The following is a 15,663-nucleotide window of genomic DNA, read 5'->3' as shown; positions in this document are numbered from 1 at the left end:
TCCCAGATAGCGAAGTGCGGGCAGGGCCTGTATTTTCACGAGTGTGGGCATGACCCGTATCTCCCAGAAAGCGAAGTGTGGGCAGGGCCCATATCTTCACGAGTGTGGGCAGGGCCCGTATCTCATAGTTGAATGTTGTTTGTTATATGCTTGCACGGTATGGGGTATTATGGGGGAACTCACTAAGCTTTGTGCTTACGGTTTGCAGTTTTGATTTCAGGTACCTCTTCAGCTAAGGGAAAGGAGCCAGTGCAGTAGCAGCATATCACACATACGCCTTTTGTTTTCCACATTATAGATCTTCTGGGATGTACTCTGAATTCTGATTATGATGTCACCGGTTTTTCAGACATGGATTTTTATCATGAATGTTTGTAATGATGTTTTACGTTTTCACCTAAATTAAAAATGAAATTTTTAACCGGTAATTTTGGGGCGTTACATGGTTTATCACGTATAGTTGCCAACTTTACGTACATGTATGGCTTAATGAGGTCATAGAGCTCAAAATAGCTTAATACCTGCATGGGGGTCACAACACCATAAATTTTGCACCTTTAAGCTTAAGGAACCAACCAAACATCCATATTTACAAGATTTAGCATCTCAATGGCCTTAAATCATCAAGACCAACCAAAAAGGACCAAAAGGACCATAACATGCTAAGAAGTATATCTAATCAAAGGATACGCAAGGTATGAACTTTATACCTTAAAATGATGTAGATGCAGGATCTTGAAGCTCAAACATGTCCATGGCTTGCCCACCAAGTTATTCTTCTTGAAAACACACAAAAAAGGCCACCAAAGTCACTTTAAAGCTCAAAGATCACACTCTCTAGCAAACTAGGGTATAAGGGATGATAAAAAGCAGTGAAGGCTGATAAGGGTGAAGGTCCAAGGGTCATAAGTGAGCTTAAATAGGGCACATGCCCTAAAATTAGGGTTTTGCATCTGGCCACGTACGTCCCGCGTACACTTCGTATGCCCAACATACGTCATCAAGTCCGTGATCACACCCACCTATGTACACTAAACGTACATATATGTACGCCCAACGTACGGAGGAACTCATCACCCATCACAAAATTTAGTTACAAGGACTTGAAAGGAATATCTGGATTCAAATGTTACAAATCTCCCCCACTTAAATTAGAATTCGTCCTCGGAGTCCATTGATCCGAATAAATCTGGGTAGTGCTCTCTCATCTCGTCCTCCGACTCCCATTTCCACTCAGAGCTCCTCCAATGCTGTCATTACACATTCACTAGATTCACCACCATGTTACAAATAGTTTTAGTTTTCATGTCAAGAATTGCAATGATATTCTCCACATAGTTCAGGTGTTCATCCACCTGAATATCATCTAATGATATCAGTGCCGAATCATCGGCTACACATTTTCGTAACTGCGACAAGTGGAAAGTGTTATGGATCTAAATGAGCTCATCAGGTTGATTCAGCCGGTATGGAACATTAACAACATAGGAAGAAATCCTGAATAGACCAATAAATCAGGGACCTAGCTTTCCCCTCTTCTGAAATCGGATGACACCTTTCCAAGGTGACACCTTTAGCAATACATAGTCTCCGACTTGAAACTCGAGGTCTGAACAACGTCGGTTCACGTAACTCTTCTAGCGACTCTGCACGACCCACAACTTGTCACGCACCTGCTAAATCAACTCGATGGTCTTAAGCACTGCCTCATTGATTCCCATGACCCAATGTCCTAACTCTCCCCAGCAAACTGGGGTCCTACACGTCCCCAGTCCTTCTATACAACATCTCGAATGGTGGTCAATTAATACTAGCATGATAAATGTTGTTGTATGGGCACTCTGCCAGTGGAAGGTAAGTATCCCAACACCCTCCAAAATGCAGCACACAAGCCCTCAAAATATCCTCGAGCGTCTAAATCGTCCACTTGATCTGACTGTCAATCTAAGAGTGGTATGCTGTACTGAAATGCAATCGAGTGCCTAACTCCTCTTGGAACTTCCTCCAAAATATGGAGGTGAAATGAACATCGCGGTACGAGACCACATATACCTGTCTATGGTACTCCCGCACAACTGGCACATTATCCACGGTCGTCTTAGGCAACAAAACTCGAGCAACCCTGATGAAGATAACGTTTGGCCCTCACTGCAAAACACAAAATCGGCCCACGTTGCGGTCTCTCACCATGAATCAACAACTCTCCCCTACTTGGGGTCCGAACTCGAACTAACTGTTGCTCATAGTTGATCATTTCCCCATTAGGGTTGAACCAATCCATGCCCACAATAACCTTGTTCCCACATAGAGGAATAAGAACCAAATCAACCGGATACTGCTCGCTAAATAACTGAAGAGTATGATCCCGATGAACCCTCGCAACCCGAACCGTCCTATCATCAGCAATCTCCACATCAAGAGGATAAACCAGCTCCCTTAGAGCTCCAGCAAATCTATTGATAAGCGTAAGCAATACAAAGGATCGAGTAGCCCCTGAATCAAACAATACCAAAGTAGAGATACCTTTCATAAGGAAAGGTTGTAAAATAAAACCCATAAACATAAGCAAGCAATTTAATATAAATAAAGATGTAAGGAGAAGATATATACCTATCACAACATCACACACACCTCCTCTGCCGTCGCCGCATGCGTATTTGCCTAGCCCTGGCGCCCGTCAGTAATCCGAAGAGTCGCAGGAGCGGGTGCTAACACCGGTCCTTCTGCAACCAAACTCGAACATTGGGCCTTCTTGTGGCCCTCTGATTGCAATGAATGCAAATCAGGTATGGTTCCTGGGTGGAGGTAGCAGTAGCATACCTGTTATAATGACCCGTCCAGCGGCACTTGAAGCAACCAGAACCACCACCATGCATGGTCCCTCGTGCGTCTTTCGCACTTGCCACAACGGATATGAACCGAATGGCCCCTTAATCTACAATCCGATACCTTGAGCCTCTTCCCCGAACCCACTTTTGTCTAAACCTCATCAGGCTTCCTCTTCCTCTCCATCTCCCGGTCAATCTCCCTCTCCCTGACTCGAGCTATCATATCATCCGACGTCTTGCAATTGGATCAGCTCACAAACTTCCGGATGTTGCTCCTCAACACATATTAGGCTTTCTTCATATCCTGTTCTGCCACATACTGCGGAACCAGAAGTGCCCTCTCCCTAAACATCACGGTGATCTCAACCACCGTCTCTGTAGTACGGCGGAGATCCTGAAACTCCCGTGCCAACTGATGCACCTCGATCACTAGTGCAAACTCAACTCGGAACCAAGTCGAGAAATCATCCCATGTCATCACATCAACTGCATCATCACCCAGTGCACGCTCTACCTCCTCCCACCAGTCTCATGCCATGTCCTTCAAAAGGCAGGAAGCTAATCTGACCTTTTCCCCCTCAGGACAACGATTGGTGTGGAAAACGTTAGCAACATTTCCTAACCAATGCATGCTCGCAGTGGGATCCTTCAGCCCATGATAATCTGGAGCTCCACAAGCCCAAAACTCCCTAAATGTTAAAGATCGAGCTCTTGCTAGTGCCATCATCTCAGAACAAAATGAGCTCAATCGCTAATCCAAAACCTCCAGGATACCCTCATTGACCGAGCTGAAGATCACAAGAGTCTGATTGAGAATGAAATAAGTAATCTCTGACAAGAGAAACTCCCTAGTCTGCTCATCGAGCTACCCAACTCCAGATCCTAAGCCTGAACCCTCCCCGACACCAACACCACCAAAAGGTCTGCCCCGTAATACCACCATACTGAAAATAGACCATATAAACCATCAGAACACACACATCGATATATATATATATATATATATATATATATATATATATATATATATATATATATATATATATATATATATATATCGGAGGAATTACCACTACAAGCTCCCTAATTTTATTGCATCTCTCCTTGAATCAAGTACGGATCCTCTGCTTCCAGTAGTACGGTCCCATACTACCTTCCACATCTATCCGTACTTTCCTCAATAATTGATTTGACTTAACCAGGTTCCTCTAAATCAATATAACCTTCCCTCACATATAAGGCTCCCAGCACCAGATCTCATCCTAGGTTTTCCTAGGACAAACTCCATACCACTCTCCGCCATTAGTTGTAGAAGAAACTCTCACTAACTTCCTCTAACTAGCTCACGAATACCATTACATATCACTAAAACTAGATAATTCTTCGAATGAGAGGTCTCACACTACAACGGTTGGACTCAAACAAGAGATGCGAAATAAAGTTAAAACCTAAACCTCTAAAATTATTTAGTTCTCATAATATGTAACTTAGCATATTCGTTTACTAGTTAGTTGAAGCTAGTTCGAACTCCTAAAAGCACAAAGCAAGCAACATTCGAGCATCAAGTATCGGAACCAAGCATAACCTAATCATGTCATCCTATCACTGACTGATCAGTGCTATCATGTAAGTCTACAAGCTCATACAACATGCATACAAAGACATCTCTCCTAGAATTCTATCATGCAAAAACTGCGCAGATCCTTAGCCCCAACTAGCATGCGGTTTACAAATTCACAGATCAAAGCATATCAAATAATATGTATGGATAATTTAGGAAAACTTACTTGAGCTCGGATGATTGCATGCACCACACCGTTTCTTATTTTAGAAAACCCTTTTTTCTTAAAAGATGTTTCTTTTGAAATGCTTTACTAAATCCTCAGTTTGAGTTTAGACACATCAGAGTGTGTCAAAATCCCTCAAACCAAGACTTTGATACCAACTTGAAACGTCCCAAAAACATGATCCAATAATTTCATTTTTAATTCAAGTAAAATAGTATTACAGCATTCTCCATACATCCCAAATAAAACAAGTGTATCAAATATCATAAAATCAGAGTGACATATCAAGTGCGAAATCCATGTGTTGTGTGCAATGTAGTCTCCTCGAGCTCTTCCCCTTGCAACTGGAAGTACCTGAAACATAAATTGAAAACCATAAGCACAAATATTAGTGAGTTCCCCAAACTACCCCCTACCATACATAATAAATCACATATTGGGCCCCCACCTGACATCGGGCCTCGCCTGGCATCGGGCCCTGCTCGGCATCGAGCTCGCTCGGTTTACAGATATGTTATTTTCAGGCCTCACCCCACTACACATATACAATTTATATCACATAGTCATGCTAACACATATAATGATCATAAACACTTGCATATGTTCCAGTCATCAGGCTTCGCCCGACATCGATCCCCACCCGGTATACATAGCAACATGCAACACATGAAAGGGTCATGCAGACTCCTAACATCCTAGCATAATCAATAAGGGTCGGCATTGGTGCCTTAGACCCAATAAACCAAGTAAGGAAACTCACGTCAAATGCGGAATCTCATTGAAAGAAATCCTAGTTGCTGCCCTGACGACTCCCTAAGCTATCAGTACAAAATAACACAATTAACACTTGGGTTCCAATCTATAGTCAACAATCCATACTTGGGGTAAAATGACTATTTTACCCCTAGCCTAGCTTAAATCAAAATGAGGCCCAAATCCATAAACCAAAAAGGCCCAAAACTAATCGATCCACTAAGGCCCACTTATGGCCCAATTTTCCAAATTGGGCCCAACCCCCATATGGGCCTTACCCTAAAGCCCAATAATTTTCCTTAGCGCAAAAGCTTGATTTCAGATGGCCCAAAGGCCCAAAGCAACAAGGTTCAAAGAAGTGGCCCAACCAAGGCCCAAAAGATGCGAAGCCCAAACTGACTGAGTACGCAACGCGTACTTATCTGTACGCTAAGCATACTCATTGCATGGCTTGTACGCTGCACGTACTAGCTTGTACATCCAACGTACTCCTTTATTAAGTCATTTCTTCCATTAAGCTCTTAATGCTTAAGTCTAACGGTCCAAAACACAGATCTGAGTCCCAAAGAGTATCTAGAACCATAAAGTCATTGACTTTGTGACTTTGCATGCCCCAAAAGATTGCAACTTCGATTTATAACATTCTACTTTCATAATAATGACCATAACTCAGGCATAGATGGTTCTAAGCTTTAAATATGACAACTTTCATAATAATGACCATTCGAAATATAAGAAATCAAAATTTTTCATATTTTATTTCCTTTTAGGCCTCCCAAAACCGTCCACCCTTTCTGGGTATTCCAAAATGTTCATCTGGCTCAACTTTTGTATAATTAACATTCACTATCTGCACTTTTAATTAATTCCAATTAATTCTAAATTAATTCAAATTATTTCTAAATTAATTTTAACTAGTTTCTAATTAATTTATCAAGCTATGATAAATTAACAAACTATTTATCTCACTCTCTTAAATCATTTTCTATCTATTTTAGCTCTTGATAGCAACTCAAAAAGGATTTTGTTATTATTCTCAAATGTATACCAATTTAGTGATAACATTTGATACCTATTTCCAACATCAAGTGCCAATATGATATGGTTAATGACGTTTTTTTTAGGCATTTAGGGTACTCAGGGTTTCCACCAATAACAAGAAATAGGCACTTGTGAATGTCTTGGCCGACTTGTTGGAAGAAATGTCAACACTTTGACCGACACATATTTTGTTTTTTGGATAGGTTAGATGTGAATTGGGGAAACACGCATGTGTGGATCTAACAAATGATTCTTTTCTCGTGAGGTTGATGGGTGGGGGTTTCATAACGAGGCAAACTACTTTAAAAGTTGCATCATGCAAAGTGACAAAGAATGATAAACAATGCACGAAAAATCAACATGTGTTTTACCATTCACATTTGATACGTTTGATTTCCTTATTCTAGATGTTGTGAAGCTCCTTAATAGACTTCAATAGATAATACATAGTAATGTTATGAACCCTAGATATATGACTGTTGTTTTTAAAATAATTAGTTTTGCTATATTCATAAAGGATTAACAACACAACTTGTTGTTTGTTTATCTTTCAATTCAATGTAAAAATATATAAAAATCAACTATATTCGAATACTATTGTATGATTTCATAAAAGAGTTTTTTTATTAATTGAAATAAAGAAAAGACATTTTTATGTAAAGATTGACATAACAAAAAGGAGCACAGTACAACATCTTACCCAAAACATGTGCATCGAATAATAGAACTTTCAGACTCCACATGAACCACTTGTATTATTATTCTTATACCACCTGTCTTCATCTTTCCTCTTAACATATATACATATTATATTTATGCCTTTTTTTAAATGATGAAATAAATAAACTTTGTACAAAAATAATAAATTTATATTCTTACAATGATTTTAATATTGGAGGTGTATAGCGAGCGAGAAAAATAATCGGTCATAAACTCATAATCTGTAATTTTTAGTAGAGTTAATTAACCATTTTATATATATATATATATATATATATATATATATATATATATATATATATATATATATATATATATATATATATATATATATATATATAAAAGTTCTGAAATAGGGGCGGAGCTTGAACAATTTTTTAGGGGGGTCGAGTTGCCGAAAGTATTATAAACTAAAATTAAAGTTCTTCATTATCAACCTTTCTTTTGAAGAAAGAATGAATGGTTTTCATATCTCTCAAGATTGTATCTATAAAAATCAAAATCAAAAAACAATTCATAAGAAAATAAGCAATGTGTAATTTAGTAATTAGTTGATTCCAAAAAGTCCAACAACAATAAAATATAGAGGAAAAACAACAATGCAGTTCTTTTAGACATAGCAGTTTATATCAGTTCATAAAACATGCTTCTAAAACAGCCAAACAGTCTCCTAAAATTCCAACATATGACATATCACTTCATAAGTAATAAGTTTATTCTAGACATTAGACAAGCAACAAAACATGCTTTGAAGTCAGAAGTCCTAAAAAATTCCCGCAAACTAAACAAATGCAAGTATACAACAGGAAATAAGTTAAATTGAAACTTGAAATCTCAAAGTTTAAAGCATACCTGAGGATGGGGAATCAATTGGGGATTGCAGCAGAATATCAGCTATGCAATCGTGTAGAAGCCAGAAGCAGCAGAACAGCAGCAATTAGCAGGGGCGCACGTAGCAGCACCGCAGGCGGCAGGTCCACAGCAGCCAGCGCCCAACAGCGACGGCCGGCGAGCAGGTGAGTGGCGAGGAGCAGGCTTCGATTTGGCGGACAAGGGATTGAGTGAAGATTGAGGCTTTACTGATTGAACGATAACTAATTGAAACGATCGCATAAATTCTCTTTCTTGGATCGGATTCTTGGCAAACAAACATCGGATCAATTTATCTGAGGGGCCACAACCCAAAACTCATATTGCTGGGCCTATAATTCCGAAAATCAAACATATGTGCTCTACTTCTAGCCCAAAATTCAGGGGGGCCACAACCCCTCCTGGCCCCATAAAAGGTGCGCCCTTGTTCTGAAACTCATGTATTATATGAGTTATTTAAAAAAAATTAAATATAAAAATCAAAATATTTGAGAATTTTGAGTTTATAAGAAAATATGAAAAAATAATGATTTATTATAATGGAAATGTTTTTAATTTTTAAAATTTTAAAAATAATTTAAATAATGAAAAAAACTAATAAGCTTTAATTTTGGGAATTTCGAAATTAAAAAGTAAATTTATTAGTGAAATTAATATTCATTTATTACTATATTTATTGCAATTATTATATTAAAATATTATGTGAACTTTAATAAAATAGAAAAATTCATAAAATGACATGTGGAAAAAAAAAACCAATTCAAACCAATCACAAAATGACATTTAACAAATTTATAAAAGGTATGTTGAAAAAAAATTAATTCAAATAAACTAAAACATGTTATATGTTGGAGACTATAACAAAACATAATCCTTCATGTAGCTAACCTTATAACATTTTATAACATTGTTCAGAATGGGAGGGGGAGGGGTCCAACGTGGCCACCTTCCACCTCATCGCCACGTTAACCATGCTTCTCCACCACATCACCACCAGAGTGGTTTTAACGCATGGAAGAAGAGAAGGGAAGAGAGAGAGGGGGGGGGGGGGAGTGCGGAGAATTGGTGCAGTGTAGTCGAAACCACAAAGCTTCACATTGACGCGCACGATGCCTGGTGGGGAATGGTGTTCGCACACATCAGACCCATAGTGCTCTCCGTTTGCACGTCCACTTTGGGCAACCTAATAAAAGCAGTATCTTCTATCAATCCCATTTGTATCTTCTGTCAAGTTGGGATAGATTCAATAAATCATTTATTTTTGGAGTGTATAGATGTATACAAAACTAGTGTGGATGATCAATCACAAATATCTTACACATAAGGTTTGTCTTTTTCTTGGCAAACAATTTCTAACAATTCAAAAAAGGATCAGATTTTTACTTTCAACAATCATGCCGACTATAGGGAACATTTAGAGAGCATGTAATGAGGTAATTTTCAATAAACTGAGACATTGCCCTTCGAAATTATGGATCAGATTATAGCGATGCTATACATTTGGATAACTTTGAGGACAAACATTAATTGGACTATTTGGAGTATCTCACATGTATGCTATTTGTAATTCGTCGTGCTTCGGATTTTGATCAATTCACATATGTACTTGTATTCTTGCTATCGGCTAGTCCATGGCTAGTCTTATCTAATAATATTGTCTTTTTGCCTTTAAAAAAAAAAAACTAAAATGTTGGTTTGACGATATTAACCATTGAATATAAAAGATATTCTAATTGATTCGTTCATAAGTAGATTGTTTTATCATTTAACTAGTCTTAATTTTATGTAGAATCCCACAACAATTAAATTATTGCATTAACTAAGTTATAAGAGAAACTCATTAGTCAAGATGGTGCACCACCTAATATTGGTGTAAGGTATACCACTGTATATAACTGAATAATATTAGCTCTCTTCACGAGATAACTCATGGACATCTAGAACTTTATCTAGAATTTATGGATGTTATAAGAAGTTTAAGTGTGTGTTTGGCATATATTTATTTGGAAGCTTTTAGTTTGTAACTTTTAAGAGAAGTTTATAAAAAAACTAGTAAAAAAAACTTTGTTCTATAGTAGGAGTTTTCAAATTTTAGATAAAACAAAAGTTTCAAATGAAAAAACTAGTTCAAATAATGTTTTTCAAAAAACTCTTTTATAATTTTGCAAGTAGACTTAATTACTTAAAATCAATGACATGTATTTAATAAGACATTTTATATAAATTTACATGTTTTAAAAGTTTTCAACTATTTTTGTCGAATACTCATATACAAATAAAAGTTACAACTTTCAACTTCCAGCTACCAAATACATCTACCAAGTTTCTGCTACCAGCTTTCAACTAGTTTTGCTGAAGACGCCCTAAGTATATGAAAATCACAAGCATCTTACATGACTATTTATGGATGCACATGTATGTGACATCCCTAAATTTCTCAGTCAGAAAATACCGATTTAGTTTATGTTTTTAAAATAAAATCAGAGTAATCTTCCAAAAAGGTGTTGCGGAATTTGTTTCCAAAACAAAATATAATAAAAATTTATCAAAACATTTCTTAAAGAAATTTATTTTCATTATATAACAAAACATCGGAATGTCATGTTCCGATACAAACTAAAAGAATAAACAGTACATTATAAATCTTACAACAATTATTTACAACTACTGACCTATAATCCAAAAATCTCTCATCATCATCCAACTATGTTCTGGCTCCACTACCTGTAATATAAAAAGCTGAGTGGGTCAGGCTTAGGAGTCTGGTGAACATATAGGGTTTTCAAACCACAATAAATAAATTTATTATATTTAAACATCAAACAATCAACCCAATTTTCCATCCTCATTATCCTCTTTATTACCCCACTCTATCGATCCTCACAACGACACGATCTATACTCTCAGATCTAAAATCAACCTTTTTACCTAATCCATACTCCCGGGTCTAAAATTTACCTCTTTACCTAATCCATAGTCCCGGATCGGGTATGTCTGATCCATACTACCGGATCAATAAATGTGCCCATTCCATACTCTTGGACTAGGTACAATTTAACTATGTCTTAATCCATACTCCCGTATTAATAACAAATAATTATGTCTTAATCCATACTCCCAAATTAATAACAGATAACCATGTCTTAATCCATACTCCCGAATTAATAACAAATAACCATGTCTTAATCCATACTCCCGAATTAATAACAAATAACCATGTCTTAATCCATACTCCCATATTAATAACAAATAACTATGTCTTAATTGTTTCTTAAGGATTCACCCTAAGAATCATCTATCACTCATTCATAAGGATTCATCTTAAGGAATAGGCACGAAGTCACATCGTCGCTAGGGTTTATACAACAGACACTAAGTCCATAGTTGCCATGGTTTATACAACATGTGCTAAGTCCATAGCTCTTATTTATCAACATTATTATTCACGGGAATCTACATGCAATACATGTCAATGGGTTTTTAGAGTACATCTGATGAACATATAGTTCACAACATCTACAGATTGCGAGCCTTCTAGTGTTCCACAGACCGTCAAGAATAGTCCATGGTTGTCATCCATATTCTGCTAGATGACGGAGCCATCGCTTGGCTCATCGCTTTTCACCATATTTTACCACTCATATATCATCGCTCATCTTTCATCACTCATCATTTATCTCATGTTTAATCTACCCATCTTTTACCAATCATAATTATAGGTAGATAAAAAAAAATACATATACAGTTTAAAATCATTTAAAACCTGTATAAATCATTCATGCAACATCCATCTCAAATAAATAAACAATATATATCCACATAGCACGTATTTTATATAAAATACTCCATATCTATGTGTAAGATGAAAGTGACTATATCCTCACTTGTTTTAACAATAATTGGGTAACACTTCGTGTCTTAAAATAATATTTTCTTATGAAACCAGGATGATTTCTCAAAAACTGGGCTTCATGTGGGCAGAGTTTTGTCTTGAAAAACTATTTTCTCAGGATCTTCAGGGTGTCGGGACTTGCTTCGGTTTCGGGGATGATAGCGGGACTTCGGGGGGTGTTAGAGTAAATTGAGAGAGAGTAGAGGGTGTAAAATGAGAGAATTTTAAACAAAAATACGGCAGCCATCAATTTCTATTTATAGGGACTGAAACACAAATTACATTTGGGCGTAATTTTCATGTACGTGGGGAGTAATGCATTGTGGCTCAGTACACTGGGCGTACTCTGATACGTGGCTCCGAACGCGTCAAGTCCGTATGATACATGTCGCATGCGAGGGTTTGGGCGACGTGGCCAACTCCGCTTCACACACGATTATGCTAGGCTTACACAGTTTTTCCAAAATTATAAAATCCATATCTCTCGCATACGAGCTTTGTTTTTTGATATTTTTTATATCCATGCGTAGGTGTGACTATGCTTTACAACTTTCATTTAGACCCTGTCGGCTAATTTTGACTTTATTTTTAAAGTAATATTTTTAATATGCAATGATAGGAGTCTGTTAAAAATTCACAACTTCTTCATCCGACGTCAGTTTTCGTCTATCTTTTTACCGCTAAACTAATATCAACAAGATCTTTGATTCTTGTTTAGGTTGTTTTGGCTAAAAATCACTCGATCTAAAATTCGAGTTTCGAGCTTCATATTGCTATGCCAAATCTTTGAAAATTCATAACTTCCTCATACGAAGTCAGATTTGGACATTCATTTTATGCACTCTCTTGGTTTAATAAACACTACGACTTTCGTTTAGATCAGTAAGGCTAAAAAGCACTCTAACGAAAATTCAACTTTTACGTCATACAACATCGCGCCGGTTCTGTCGCGAAACTTCGACATGTCATAATTCTCTATATCTTCGGAATCCTTGTTTCAACCACTACAACTTTCTTCATAGATATCGACTTTATCTAATATTTATTTTCGACACTTATTTCTATACTTAATTTATAATAATTAAGTTTAAAGGACATAATTCTTTCTTAATACTTCAAAACGAGTTCCAGTGGTTGACTTAAACTATTACACCATCATTAATTCTTGGCCCAGAAACATGGTTGTTATAATATGCAACATACACGATGATTATATTAAATACCTATAAAATACGATAATATCTTTGAGTCAGGCTAAGTAATCTTTTTTACCGTATGATTTTATATTATTTTTTATATCAAAACTATTATAGAATTGAAAGGCCAAGGCCTTGTGTTGGGTTAAGGACTAAAGCCCTTGCAGTGTTCTATAGACTCTAGAGCCTTCTAAATAATGTTGAAGAGACTTATGAGTCACAAGTATATGGTCACCATGGGATCCTCATGATGCTGAGGTGGAGTACCATAATGACTTGAATACTGCCCCCTTTAGCCGTGATGTTGAGGTGACATGGTGTTCAGTCGCCTTATCACTCCCGATTACGATTTTTCTTTCTTTTTCTTATTTACTTCTCCCACCTTCTTTGTTCATTGTTCTTCTCTTTTTTTCATGTGACCACACCCCACTCTCGTGATGATGGTGATGAGGTGGTGTGTTGGCCATACCAACCAACCTTAAAGATCTATGGACTTTCAAAAGGTATATAAGTTGTTTAGAGGGTGAGATAATCTCTATAATAGATTAAGTTAAAACACAAATGTACCTTTGATTATTTTAGAGGCTTCTAAATATAGAGTCTTATAAAATTTGTAATATAAACGATCATAATTATCTCCCTACCTTTTGAAAAAATGTCACTTGGATGCTCTTATCAATTTTATTGAGAATATGGGTACGAGCTCCTCAAAATTTGAAAATTATTACTACAAATATGGTTCTTTGCAATGTTTTAATACTCGGGTCGACCCAGCCGATTCAACCGGTTGGACCGTGACCCGAGGTAGAAGGCGTGTCAATTGAGAACGAATTTTTGTAAAAATACGGACCGGATCGAACCGATCGAGTTTTCCCTAAACCGTGGTTCGACCGCTTCTGTTGAACCGGTTAAAACCGGATTGACCCGTTTTAATAGGGTTTGGATAGTTGGATACAAGTAGCAAACGTCAAAACAACGAGCCGTTTGTAGTTTCTTCAATGTTTTTCAATATTTAAACTTTGTGGACATCAAATTATTGGTTTTATATGTTTATACATTATGCAGGAAAGTAAAAATATATAAAAATAGAAAAAGACTATAAACCGGGTTGATCCGGCGGTTCAACCGGTTGAACCGTGAACCGGTCATCACACATGGTCAACTAAAAACTCAGGTTTTAAAACATTGATTCTTTGTGTATTGCCTAAGACATTAAGTGTTTTCCTTGTTTATAAGGCTATTGGGTGTGGGCAACGGTGTTTCATGTTATTACATATTATAACATGAAGTGGGTGTGATGTTCCCCATGTTATTACATGTTTTTAAGATGAGAGAGATAGAGAGAAAAAAAGGAAAAAAAATGATTTGATTGGGTGTTATCTCCACATCCTAATGACACAACATCAAATAACACCAAGCAGGAGCGGTGTCCCACTACGTTTTTAGGAGTTTTTTAGATAATAACGTGAGTGGGCGTTACCGATCTAATCCTACAAATTTAGTTGACTATATATCCATTTGCAACTTGAATGGGTATTCGGTTGCCAAAACGAATAAAAACAAAAGAAAAAACCTATAAAATTGACCGACGGTTATTTTGCTCAACCTACTTATTATTTAACAAAAGTTACATTAGTAAACCAATGGAAATAAAATTGTTACTTTAATAACTCAATTGATATGATTATATGAAAGTTAGCATTATATGTAACATACATATAATATAATAATAAAATAAGTTAATTACTATTATCGATCGATTAAGTGATTACAATGCATATCAAACTTCAAGTATGTTATCACCTTCACATCGAGGTTTATATTAATGGAAGTTTGTTATACGTAATCAAGAATCATAACGCGTGAAAAGGATAGCTGTTAATGTGCTAGCGGGTCAAAATATCAAAGGAAGATAGCGATGGCTATCCACGTGACTACATGGGTATGAAACACAGACAGCTCATATGCTTTTCTCCCTTCCAATAAACATTTCCAAATCTTCATTTTAATATATATATTCGCTAATAAATAAGCATAAAATATTTTAAATCCAATTTAATAAAAAAAACTTGAATGTTAAAAGAAATATATTATTAAGACCGGCAAGCAGCAAGTAGCAAAGAGATAAGCTCAAAAAAAAAAACAAACCAAAACATGATGCATGAGGCGAAGACAGAGAGATTAAATAAGAGACAAACACCATATATTCCAATTCAATCGAAAGTTTTTTTTTTTTTTTTTTTTTTTTTTTTTTTTTTTTTTTAATCACAGTTGAAAAATGAAATTGATGAATTTTAACAGTAAACGACAAAAGTAGATATTTTGATTTTAACAATTAAGATGATCTATATTAGTAGTGTTTTACAAGGTGTTTGAATAGGCTACACTTGTAACTTGAAGTTTAAGCATCAAGATTGTTGTGTGTAGGAAATTTGTTCGTGATTTCGTTTTATATTGTAAGAATATAATTACTTGAAACAGACTTTATCTAACCACATGTAAATTTAATACTGATTAAATAGTTATTTAATTTATTCTAATCATTTTCATCTCATACAAAAACACCAATAACCAAA

This window comes from Lactuca saligna, chromosome 1 (genome assembly GCF_052625555.1).
Source record: "Lactuca saligna cultivar CGN05327 chromosome 1, ASM5262555v1, whole genome shotgun sequence".
In the NCBI taxonomy this organism is placed as follows: Eukaryota; Viridiplantae; Streptophyta; class Magnoliopsida; order Asterales; family Asteraceae; genus Lactuca; species Lactuca saligna.
Note: the sequence above shows the minus strand (reverse complement) of the source record.